This window comes from Sprattus sprattus, assembly GCF_963457725.1.
Source record: "Sprattus sprattus genome assembly, chromosome: 4".
NCBI classification, from domain to species: Eukaryota; Metazoa; Chordata; class Actinopteri; order Clupeiformes; family Clupeidae; genus Sprattus; species Sprattus sprattus.
In genome coordinates, this window is record NC_137923.1 from 47,191,092 (window position 1) to 47,204,361 (window position 13,270).

At 48.9% G+C, this 13,270-nt stretch overlaps 1 protein-coding gene across 8 annotated transcripts in view; it reads right to left on the reverse strand.

Moving 5' to 3' along the window:
• Positions 1-13,270, reverse strand: part of ptk2aa (protein tyrosine kinase 2aa) — a 94,397-nt gene that overhangs the window by 59,291 nt on the left and 21,836 nt on the right. For 7 of the 8 annotated variants that reach the window (XM_080838094.1, XM_080838093.1, XM_080838092.1 and 4 more), the window contains exon 2: positions 7,978-8,004. The exons of the other annotated variant lie outside the window; for it this stretch is intronic. The gene's annotated coding sequence lies outside the window, so the exon portion shown is untranslated. The remainder of the gene's footprint in view (positions 1-7,977; positions 8,005-13,270) is intronic. 8 annotated transcript variants of the gene reach the window in all.

Consider the following 13,270-nt stretch of genomic DNA (forward strand, 5'->3'; position numbering starts at 1 on the left):
TGAGGGGGGATCAGAGAGAGGGTGCAGATCCCACCCAACCCCTGCATTCACCGTCCCATCGACCCACACACACATAAACACACACACGCCAGTCAGTGAATCCACTCAATCCAATCCTGTGCCATGATAGAAAGTGACTGCTGTTCCTGTTGTTGAAGCTCCGTTCAAAAAAAAAGTTTACAAGTTCCTTTTGGAGTTTGTTCCGTCTGCTGAGGGGTAGAGAGATCCAGCGGGGTGGCAGAGTGGAGCCTGATCGAGCCTGTCAGAGAGCCGACCAGAGCAGAGGCTGGGAATAAGCCTCCCACCGCGAGCCTTGCCCTGGAATATTAATCTGCCCCGGCGCCCGGCAACCACAGCCCTCTCTGACACCCAGCCCTCTTTCTCTTTCTCTCACTCCGTTTCTCTCTCTGTCCATCGGCCTCTCCTCCCTCCCTCCCTCCCTCCCTCCCTCCCTCCCTCCTTCCCTCCCTTCCTCCCTCTACAGTGCAGAAATCAGAAAGGCCAGTGGACTGAGTGTGCACCAGGAGAGTATGTCAGCAGGAGCAGGGATCAGTAAGCGAGCATCAGAAAATGAGAAAGTGAGAGACAGAGAGAGAAAGAGAGAGAGAGAGAGAGAGAGAGAGAGAGAGAGAGAGAGAGAGAGAGAACAAAAGGGTGAGATAGAGAGATACGAAAAATAACAAAGACTGGAAGCAATTTCCAAAAAGACTTTGAGCATGCAAAACGCACAGAGACTGTAAATGAGAAAAGCACCACCACAGAAAAACAGGCAGGAGAAGGAAAAAAAAACTAAGAGCCCTCAAGAGTGTGTGAGTGAAGAGTGAGTGAGTGAAGAGAGTGTGTGAGTGAAGAGAGTGTGTGAGTGAAGAGTGTGTGAGTGAATACAAATGCAAGCAGCAGGTTAGCGGTGGAGGCACAGCAGAGGAGAAGCAGAGGACTGACAGGAGCGAGTGGAGCACATGTGCACTGGGCTTGTGCACTGCTGGTTGGGCACAGAGAGCTCAGCTAAAAGAGTTGTGTTAAGGGGGGACCGGGGGGGGGGGGGGGGGGGTAGCGTCCAAAAGAGTGGAGGGGGAGGCCTGAAGCTAGTAGTAGTCTCATTAATATGCTAATCAGACCGCCCTCACCACATGCACACACCCCCCTACCTCCACCCCCCTGCCATTCCTATTGACTGAGGCCCACTGGTGTTCGTCCAAAAGAGAGCTGCAAATCAGTGCTGACCCTGGTCACAGTGACCAGCCCCCAAAATCTCTCTAACTCCCCCTTTCTCTTTCCCTCTTGCTTTCTCTCTCTCTCTCTCTGCACTTATCCCACAATGCATCTGGCACAATACCCCTTGCCCTAACGCCTTTTCACTCCTTCACTCAGGGAATCAAAGTGAGTATCCATTCTCACCCTGAGACAAGCCAGAGTGTCTGTCATGCTTTCTCTCTCTCTCTCTCTCTCTCTCTCTCTATTCAACCCAAAACAAACACGAGAGGAAATCAGCATTTAGCCGCCGTGCTGAATTCTGAGAGGGTCTACGCCTCATCAGTGTTTGTCTAGTCGTCCCTGGCGACAGACGCAGAGCGGCGTGACAGCGGGGCATATCTGGCCTAGTACAGTCAGAGCGGTGGGATATGACTGCATCACCACTGCAGACTCGACTAGTAACTCAAAAGCAGGTGTATCCACAGCCTGGACCAGCACAGTCATAGTGAATCACAGGGCAGTGTGTGTGTCTTTTCTGTGTCTGACTGGGCGCTGGTGTCCACTGCAGCACTGGGAGCGGGATCAAAGTGAGGAGAGTTACTTCATCATGGAGAGACAGGCTCCTCAAATTCAACGGTTGCCATGACGACCTGCATGCACCACCACCAACCCTACCACCAGACAGGGATATCCAGTGTCAAAATAAGAGCCCCGATCAATAACTTCACACTTCAGGGTCGATGGCATTGATTGGTGGCTCCAGCCTATGTTTCCACGAATAGGCAGCTCTTACTTCCTTTTCCTCTCCCCTATCTTCCTCTGGCATCCTGCAGTTTGAGGGATGAGCTCACACACAACTGCAACACGATAACCTGCACTCCACTTCACAAGGCCCGACCCCCCGGCACACCACAACAGAAACCCATATGATATGGACTGCTTCTGGCACATGGTTTAAGTGATTTAAGTGTGTATGTGTGCACATGCTTTTTATTGGGGGGGTGGGGGGGGGGGGGGGGGGGGGGGGGGGGGCTGTGTGTGTGAGAGAGAGAGAGAAAAAGAGAGCTATAAGGAGAGCAAGTGTGTTCTTTAAAGCTACGTCCACACAAATACGGTTCAAAATTAAGTTTGTCCAGACCAGCGTTTTAGCTCCGTATCAAACATAATCTCCATAACCACAAGCCTCAAAACGGAAAAGGGTTACATGAAAGGAGCGTGTCAAATCAGGGAAGGATATTTCGAGACTGATAAGAGCCAGTAAGGAAGCGAGCGTGGGTGTCTGTGTTATCGTTTTCAAAAAAGTTTATGCCCATCCACACTAAAACGAGTTTTCAAACTAAAACAAGGTCAGCAGTGTTTCCAGAAGTCTCTGTTTTAGGGGTTCCTAAACTCTGAGTTTGTGTTTTAACACCAAACTGTAAGTGTAGATGTAGACTGAAACGCCTAGAAACACACACCTTGCATAGTCAATTTGCAGCAGCTCTAATGTATTTGCGAATGTCTGTGTGTGCACATGTGCCTGACATTCTCCCTCGTTCTGATGTTGAATGGGGTAAGAGCAGATGCTGGTGTGTGTGTGTGTGTGTGTGTGTGTGTGTGTGTGTGTGTGTGTGTGTGTGTGTGTGTGTGTGTGTGTGTGAGTGTGTGTTCGCGGAGGGGACACACACTCAGAGGGGACACACACTCAGAGGGGACAGCTTGCGCCATAAAGCCAATCATGGTTTATCACCAGGGGATCTCTCTCCAGCTTAAGACAAACTCAATAAAAGCCACAGTGGCAAACTAAAACGACCATTTGAAGTAAATCCCTGGAAGTCAGTGATAACATGGGGAGAGCATTAGGGCAGCCTCTACCCCCATGGTCTGGATCCACCGCCGTTCCTAGAAGGGAAATGCCACTCTGATAGCATTCTTCAGTGGCTCGAGTTAAGACTCACACACACACACACACACACACACACACACACACACACACACACACACCCACACACACACACACACACACACACACACACACACACACACACCCACACACACACAGATTAAAAGGCCTCATTAAAAACACGCTTAAGGGTCTGTGTAGGGAATAAGCATCTACTCATCCACTTGGTTCTCTTTTCAAGATATTTTTTTTGTTGTCCCTCCCCCCCAGATTCTTTCCTTGTCTCTTTCATTTTCTGAATTTTCGGAAAAGATCAGGGACAGTAAAAATGTGGGATTATGGTGAGGAAAATGTGTTTTTTAGATAAAAGTAAATAAGGGTTGGGTTGGCAGTTTAGATTATGAAGCATCACACATCTTTTAGATATTTTGTGTGTGTGTGTGTGGATGGAGAGAGAGAATGAGTGTGTGTGGGTAAGACACAAGTGTATGAAGCCACTTCAGCTATTGTCTACTTGCACTTTCTCTCTCCCTTTCTCACACACTCACACACACACACACACACGGCCGCTCTGATGGGCATTCATGCGGGCCCTAACAGTGGGCAGCGTGGTGCTGGCTCAGACAAAAGGTGGCTCCGGGAGCAAACCCCAGGGGAGGGAGAGGTGCTCTTCCCATACAAACCCCTCACATCCGGCCCACTGCTCCACCACACAAACACACACACACACACACACACACACACACCGAACACACACACACAAACACAAAAGGCCCTTTTTACACACCCACCCTATTTACATGGCACATGGGGTTCCGCCCGCATTGCCGCACGCGTGCGTCTCCAAACACAGCAGACGACAGATTGTCAGTCCCACACACACACACACACACACACACACACACACACACACACACACACACACACACTCACATGCGCATTCACGCACACATGCAAATGACTGTATGATTTAGTGAAGCGTAAAGTCAATAATTAAAGAGGCGACAGCTAGAGTACAGAGGGACAGAGCCTGTCCTCATAAAGACAGAGGGAGAGAGAGTGAGAGAAAGAGAGAGAGCAAGAGAGAGAGAGAGACAAAGAGGGTGTAAAGCTCTACAACCAGCTCTACAACCAGCCCCTCACCCCGGGGAAATAAAGCGCCTTCCCTACCCCGGCATCTACGCACCTAGGGGAAGGAGGGAGATAAAGCAAACAAACCCAGGACATATGGTGGATGTTACCCAGCAGACACTCACTGATTGCCTGCCTGGAAGCTTCCTTTCAGCCACCACTGCTAGCGTCGTCCCCTAAACGGAGGACTCGGAAACGAGGCGCGTCTCTCCCTGCAGTTTGCAGATAAACTGGTGCCTTGTGCCTGCATGACTGACCCATCACCGGACACTGACAGTGAAACACACAGACGCTCCACAGCACACAACTCCCGCTGCTGTCACCTAAGGTGTTTCTGAGATAAAGGCCACTGGCATGGGCAATCTACCCTCTCCCCGACCCCCTCCATTTTATCTCTTATATATGTGATAATCCTCATCATCGTTGTCTTCCGGATCTCCTGCTTTGCCATGTCAGCTGCTGCTGCTCCAATGACCTTTGTTGTCAGGCCCCCGCGTGCGTTAATGGTATCTCCATATCCTTGTTTAATGGGCTCACAGTCTAGCCCAAGGTCAGGATCAAGGGGGTCGCGTGCGTTACATGACATGCACCGATCCTCGCGGTGAACACTTTACCTGGATTAGTCGGTCACACGGAGTAAGGGGGATAACAGAATTATGGAGCGCTTCAATCGGTGCGGTTTCTCTCTCTCTCTATCGTGGGTAAGAGGATCTGGAGTGACCTATGGGGTTGATCTAAAGACGTGATTATGAGCTGTTTATGATCAAAGCTGTATGACATCTACTGTGGCTTTTAACGGATATTTGCCTTGACTTTTGGCATCAAGGGGTTACACATGGATCAATTTCAGACATTGGAGTGACTCTAAATGGAGATATGACTTAAGAGATGCTCCATTGTTATTGCTGACAATGCATGTAGAAGTACATTTTTGTAATCTATATCCAAGGTTCCACACATATTCTCACTCCCTCTTTCACACACACACACACACACCACACACAAATCACAGAGCTCGGAGCAGATGCTATAGAATGCACATATTATGTAATTATCCCCTTTTTGAATTCGCTACATTCATCAGCATGTACAAGACTGCCTGGTCTCTCAGTCAACAACTTCTCTGCAGTTTCGCCATGAACAGCACACCATGCCTCAGTCCGCTCATCACGGGAGATTCTGAACCAGAGCCTAGCACAGGCCTGCCTCGCAGTTCTCCAGACGGACACCCCGCAACAGTATCGCCCTCCCCTGAGATCTGAACCCACCACCCCTCACAACTGAGAGGCCGTTGCTCCGCTGGATACCCTAACCCTGGCATGTTGGCCTCCCAGATGAAAGACTGGCAAGGATGGGCAAGGGAGGGGGGTGGGGCGGCTGGGGGGATTACTGATTTAGTCTTCCTTGATCTTAATAAATAATTTACATAACAGTGCGCTGCATCGTTTGAAATCCTAATTAGGACTCCCACACTAATGATGGCAATTTACCCGGGAGTGAGGGGAGCATGGCGGAGATTAACATGAGCGACGGCGAGCACCTTCTTCAAATCACTGGCAGCGAAGGCCCTCAGATAAGATGGAGGCGTTTACAACTATTTGATCTTCAAAGAGAGTGAGGATGAGGTGAGCAGGCAGGGGGTGTGGTTTGGCGGCGGCTAGAGGTTTAGCTTAAGGTGAGGTGAATATTCAACACGCACCAAGACGTGCTGACGCAAACACAAAACACACACCCAGCGAGATCACATATCCGCAAGGTACGGGAAGAGGCTGAGTGTGTCTATTGGAGTGTCATATTTCAATGAGGTCGCACAGTGGATAGTGTGTGTGTGTGTGTGTGTGTGTGTGTGTGTGTGTGTGTGTTTGTGTGTTTTAGGGGGGGGGGGGGGGGGGGTGGTGGCAGTGGCAGTGGTAAAGATTCCTGTATGTATGGCTCTAAATCACCAAGATTGGAAAAACTAATGGCTATTCCGGGAAGTTGAGGCGGTTGAGGAAGGTGGCCACAAAGGTTGAGGGCAGAACTCGTTTAATGACTCGGGGCACTTAATTACTCTTCATTACACCGGCAGAGGGAACTGTCCATTCGCAAGGACACAACAGGGGCTGCTTGGCGCTCAGCTGGCCACGCCGACCTTGTTTAGGTCCTCGAGTCTTTGTGACATTCACACACGCACACACACACACACACAGACACACACACACACAAAGACAAACACACAAAGACACACACACGTCCGGCGCTCTTGAGGGAGCCAATCACGAAAGTGAAGTCAGGGACACAGAAGTTGCCAAGGCTGTTCCACATGAACAGGCCACTGAAAGGACACTGAAATTTTACTGAAGATTCTTTTTAAAACTCCAACCACAAACTGTGTCGCTTTGTAATAAGCTGCTGACACAGCCTCTTAACATGAAAACAGAGTGTCACCCAAAAATCTGTCCGAAGAAACGAAGAAACCATAACATCGTTAAAGTAAATGACACCCCCCCCCCCCATGAACCACTATTTCCATCGTGCTGAGAGGGTAAACAGGGAGAGCTTTCATCTCTTCACATTTGAGGTGGTGCGCTAGAAAGACATGTGTTAAGATTGCATGAGAGCACTTCATCCGTCCGAGAAGTGATGGCTATGGAAACTCGGTCCTGACACGAGGAACAGAGTTCACTAATAAATATTAAATGGCGAGGAGAAGCCTGCAGAACCACACTGACTCACCACAGCAGTTCTTCTCAGAGGGAACATTCACTCTCAGATCTCGCCACACACATCATGTACACTCTACATGATGGATTTAAACGATTAACACACACACACACACACACACACACACACACACACACACACACACACACACAAAGATGTAAAGGTAAAAAATTTCAAGCATTTTGCAGACACTTTTACAAGGCAGTGACGGTAACCAATACAACACCACATCCCCAAGAAAATAAGTATGAGTATAGCTACTCCTCTGTATACACACTCATAACAACTTTCACACACACACCCACACACAAATATAGCCTATCTATGGCAAAAGCAATCTTTGTGTAGTGCCATCCATCATATTTACATATGAATATGACTAGAGGAGCAGCGAGGCTCTCTCCTCTTCTTACTGATAATGACAGAAAAGGCGGAGAGCCACTTCATCAGCACGGAAATTGATTCGCAGGGAAGCGGAGGCCAGACAGACGCTCGCTTCAAGACCCGAGCGAGCAGCTCAGTGACAGCCGTCGCCGTCAAAACAAGCTGTCTGCTGTTAATATTAATGAGTCCATCCTGCGTCACGTACTGCTCGGCAAAGCTAGCCGGGTCGAGAGGAGAGGGAGTCTGTTTCCTGGAAGAGGCTCTCAAAGGCTTCTCTTTTCTCACCCTAGGTGCTGAGGGATTGGAGGTTTCTTCCAGTACGGCGAAGGGATACATTTTCTGAGTGTGAGTGTGTGTGTGTGTGTGTGTGTGTAAGTGTGTGTGTGTGTGTGTAAGTGTGTGTGTGTGTGTGTGTGTGTGCGTGCACCGTGGGAGTTACACTCATACCCTTGGCAAGACAAGAAATTCTTTATGGCCTCAATATGTTGGGAATGATGAGCACACACACTGAGTAGTTAGCGTAATTTACTGCTTCCCTTCCCATCAGCCTCCTGTGAGCAAGCCATGTAGCTACAGTGTGGCCTATAAGAGAGATGCTAACATGCTAACATGTTTCCCTGTGAAACTGGGTGGTGTATGGGAACATATGGGCTTGACATTTGGCGAGAGGAAGGTTCACTCACCTGTGTAGTAGGAAATCCGTGAAATATCTGTAGGAGGGGAGAGAAAGAGGGCAAGGAGAAAGGGAGAGATGGGGGAGGGGAAGAAAAACAGGAGAGAGAGAGAGAAAAAAACAGGTCAGTTTGTCATTTTAGCACATTCGATTGAGCACATTCGCAGCATGTGGTTTTGTGGGTCAGTGGTAATCCTTGAGGGAGTGCCCAGAGGCTGCCCAGGCTTGGAGAGGGGGCGCCCCCTGGCTGTGAGAGCTGGCAGTTGGCACCTGGCACTCAGGCTGGCATCAGAATGCCCAGCAATGACAAACATGCAGAGAGACAGCACAGAGCGGGGAGGTTCAGTGGCATTTAGATCAGAGATGATGTGACTCAGGGTAGAGAGGGAGTGAGACAGAGGGAGGGAGGGAGAGAGAAAAGGGCAGAGAATGAGACAGCGAGAGATAGAGAGAGTGAGACAGAGGGAGATAGAATGTGAGAGAGAGAGAGAGTGAGCGAGAGAGAGAGACAGAGGGAGGGAGGGAGAGAGAAAAAGGGCAGAGAATGAGAGATAGAGAGAGATAGAGAGAGTGAGACAGAGGGAGGTAGAGTGTGAGAGAGAGAGCGAGAGAGAGAGAGAGAGAGAGAGAGGGGAAAAGGGGGAGTGAGGGGGAAGAAGAGAGATGATCTCAGTCGTATGCAGACTGGATAGAACCAGTTTCTTCATCATGGACTTCAGGCAAGGGCTTCAAAAAGGATGTACATTACAGATGAAGTGATTACAAACGTCGAGTCGCCCACATGAGAAAGAGAAGGAAATGAGGATTTGGCCATTTGTCATGTCTGTGTGAACGCAGTGATGACACAGATCCATGTATTATTTCCTCTGAGCACAGGCCACTAATCATGCCCAAGCACCACCACTGGGCTTCAGCCCATCCCTTATCTGGACAGAGAGATCTCATGGATGCAATGAGGCATGTTCCCGTGTACTGTGTCTACTCCAGTGAGTCCATGCACACAGATGCAAATAAAAATGGAGAAATTCCGCACATCTGCCTGCAATTCGAGGGGAGACGGGCGTCGGGTGAGAGGAATGTGAAATTGAGGTCAAATTTCCGCGCCATATGACGGGGAGTCATAATGAGGTCATTCTCATTCCACTGCCTCCAAGCAAACAGGCCTCTTATTGTTTATGTGCATCATTTCAACACAAACACTTCCAAAACAGGCACTCACACGCACAAACAAATAAACACAACAACAATGTATGAGAGAGAGGACAGGCACCGAGGGGGCCCTGGGTGTGGAGTATCTCAAAATAATCATTCCAGTTAGAACAGTAGACCCTTGCTGTTGCACACATAACGCACACACACCTCTGTTGCGTACTGTTGAGCACAAACAAGCTTCAGAGAGCTAGCATCTGTTCTCGCTAACTCGCTACGTGCGTGAATGGGGAAGCCCCAGATGGGCTGTATGAAAAAAGAATGAAATCACACACACACACACACACACACACACACACACAAAAAAAATGCTGTTTCTGACCTGTGCCGACTTCATTAAATAACTCTCACAGCTGGGCTGATTCTGCTTATTGTCCAGCCTCTGAAATTCAGGCCTAATGGTTTAATTAAAGTGACGTGACTGACCCAGCTCTGTGACCCCCCCCCCCCCCCCCCCCCTGCTGCCATAAAGCAACCAGCTCAACAAACCCAAACACATGGCCAGGCTCCCTCAGTCCCAGCAGAGAGAGAGAGAGAGAGCTGCTCTAGTCTCACTACTCCGAGTCTGCACCCACCAGTCGCCAGCTTTTGTGTGCAAAGCGACACCAATAATCAATACATTTGAGTGGGGTTGGTCAAATCTGCATGAGAATGCAAGTGAGAGGCGTGTGTTTATGTGTGTGTGTGTCCATGTTTGTTTGTGTGTGTGTGTGTGTGTGTGTGTGTGTGTGTGTGTGCACGTGGTGGGGGTGGTGTTAGAATTGACTGCCTGTCCATGGTTTAAGGGATTAAGACTGGCTAACTGGCTCACTGGGTTTGTGTCCATCAACACAGGCTGCCTTTAATGGACTTCTGTCACCTCTGTGTTGCTTTAGTGCATATGCTCCACTGCATCAGCGAGGATCAGACAGGGGAATGTTTAATGGCCTGATCACCACAGACACGTCTACGCCACGCTCCTCACGCTAGGATGGTTGCGCAACACTCACTGCGCTACTTTCCCTTATGGTTGCTGCCTTGACGTCTCTTCATCTTCCAGTCAAATCTCTCCCTCTCTCCATCTACCCATCCATCTATATCTTTCCCTCCCTTCCTTTCTGACTCCTCCATCCACTCCTTCTCCCTTTCTTTTTCCTTTAAGCTGTAACCCTTGCAGGCTCCCCTTGGCAGAGATGTGGGTCTGGCCTCTGTGAACGTCCCTCACACCACAACCCCCGAGTTTGTCTGCCGTTCCTGCGACTGCTTCTGTGTTGTATGCTGCCATTACACCCCACCCCCCTCTACCCCAGCCCTGCACTCTGCCCCACAAAGCCTCCTGTCTGTCAAGCCTGGCCGAGGCCCAAACACCTGCTCCTCAAGCTGTCTCCCCACACACACACACACACACACACAGAGAGACCACAAACACATACACACTTGCTCATTGATGATATATGGCTGAAGAGGCGATACATTATCCAAGTGGACTTGAGTGAGTGTAAGAAAGAGAGAGAAAGAGAGAGAGAGAGAGAGAGCGAGAGAGAGAGAGAAAGACATAGCTGAATGAAAAGTGTGGCCACAGTGTCGTTGTGTTTTATTACAGCGCTGGATATCCACACAGTGACAGGAAGGCGCCATGTATCACCTGCAGCGGCTACTGTCCTGTCCAGACTTTTTGTCTTGTCACTTTAAGCCAGGCCCGTCCTTAGATGACTTCTATTTTTCCCCTTTTTGTTGCCTCCCCTCTTTTCATGGGTTGAGGGGAATGTTATTTGTGTGTGTGTGTGTGTGTGTGTGTGTGTGTGTGTGTGTGTGTGTGTGTGTGTGTGTGTGTGTGGAGGGGGGTGGGGGGTGGTAACATGGATACATACTGTGCCTAACTACGCTGTCATCATCACACTTCAGTCAGAAGAGGTGGCTGTAGAATGCACAGCGTGCTCTAAAAGGTAGAATGCAGGGAGATTGTGCAGCTCCTCTGCGCCCCAGACACACTCTCTCCAGTCAGCTCTCACTGGACACCTGTGCCCCCTCTGACCCCCAGCCCCAGGGAACTGCTGAGACACCCGCTTCTAAAAGCAGAGTGCTGAGCACTGGGGGGGGTGGGGGGTCTGGCTCACAAGGACAGAGGCAGGTGTGTGTCTGTGTCTGTGTCTGTGTCTGTGTCTGTGTGAAAGAGAGAGAGAGAGTGAGTGTGTGTGTGTGTGTGAAAGAGAGGGAGTGAGTAAGTGTGTCTGTGTATGTGTGTGTGAGAGAGAGAGATAGAGAGTGAGAGAGAGAGAGAGAGAGAGAGAGAGAGAGAGAGAGAGAGAGAGAGTTTGTATGTGCGTGTGTGTGTGTGTGTGGTTGGAGGGGGTCAACTGGTTTGAGACTGTCAATTAACTATATGTGTACTGTATATGTGAAGTGTGTATGTGATTGTGTGTGTGAGACCAACTTGCCCAAGAATGCGTCTGTGAAACGTGCACACACTTCACACCTGTTCACTTACAGAACCGCAGATTCGGTGTTAAGGTGTTTTGATTTTGTGAGAGTGAGACTGAGACTGAGAGTGAGAGTGTGTATTTGAGACTTAAGAATCAGGTCAACTCCAAGCATCAGTCCCAAAGGAAGAAAGCCTTTAAAAAAAACACCTGCTCAAGAAAATGTAAAATGTGAGAGAGGGACCTAATGTGAGTTGCTTTCACTGGGCTGCCCATCACATTAAGAACCATTACTGTAAGCCCGTCACAGCTGAGTAGATCAATTGCTTGGGTCTGTTGTTTTCCCCTGTAAATTGTCCACCTACCCTGATAGCTGATGGAATTACCCCCCCCCCCCCCCAAACAAACACACACACACACACACACACCTGTCTTAAAATAGCCACACTCAGGTCTTTTCCGATATTGCAATTTTGTGGCCGTGGTTTTGGATTCACGTTTTGGAGACACTGGGAGCTTTTGTTTTGCCGGGAAGGCCCGTGGTCTTCGGCTGTGTTTGGAGAGCAGCGTGTGTGCGCTCATGCTGAAGCGAGCACACACACACACACACACACACACACACACACACACACACACACACACACACACACACACACACACACACACACACACACACACACACACACACACACACAATTACAGAGCAGGGTAATTGCAGAGGAGATGAGTTGACTGGAGGCGTGGGGAATAAAGGGCTTTGTGAAGGCGATCTCCCCGGAATTTCTCTCACCCTCCTCACCGACCATCTCCCCGTCTTCTCAGCTAGTCCCTTCGCTTTTCTGTTCTCTTCTATTCTTCTTATACAGTCTTGAGCTATCTCTCTCATTCTGTTCCTATCTCCCTCTGGATGTCTTTCTTTCCTCTTTGGCTCTCTATTGGCCTAGCTGCTACTCTATCTATCCCACCATTTATTTATCTGCTCCTCTATCTATCTTACTATTAGGCCCAATCTCAATACTTCCCCTTACCCCTTATCTTACCCCTTACCCTTGAAATTGCGCGTTCATGTGAGAGCTAGTGGTGTCTCAATACCCAACTTGATCAAGATTAAGGGGTAAGTTTAAGTGGTGTATGGCCCTCGTTTTTAAGCTGATCGGAGAGCTACCTTGCTCCTCCAAGGGCTATCCCAGAGGACACAGCGAAACCAGTTCGGGAATTTTCAAAAAAAAATGGCTGCTTGAAGCGAGGAATATTTTACATGAATAAAGCTATCTACACAACTTTTTATATGTTTATAATGACTCGGTTTGATCTGAAATGTACTACACGAGAAATGCATAGAATTGTCGGTCTTTACCGAAGCTTTCAAACGGTAGTTTTAGGATACAATTAGCGCGTATACCACCACTCCATTGGCTTATATGGTAGCTTGCCAGCTATCATGCTACATACACTACATGTAAGTATTTTTGGGTTATAATTAATTTAAAAATGACGACAGTCTTGTTTCGTGCTCTACACAGTTGTATACATATATATTTGCAACCATGTTCTTCATTAGACTTTTTTTTTAATCGCTAGTTTCATAGCTCATACAGTCACGCATGACGTACCCGAAACCTAGTGGTGTCTCATTTCATAGGGGAAAGATCTCAGCCCTTGGCCCTTAGTCTAGCTGCTACTCTTTCTATCTTA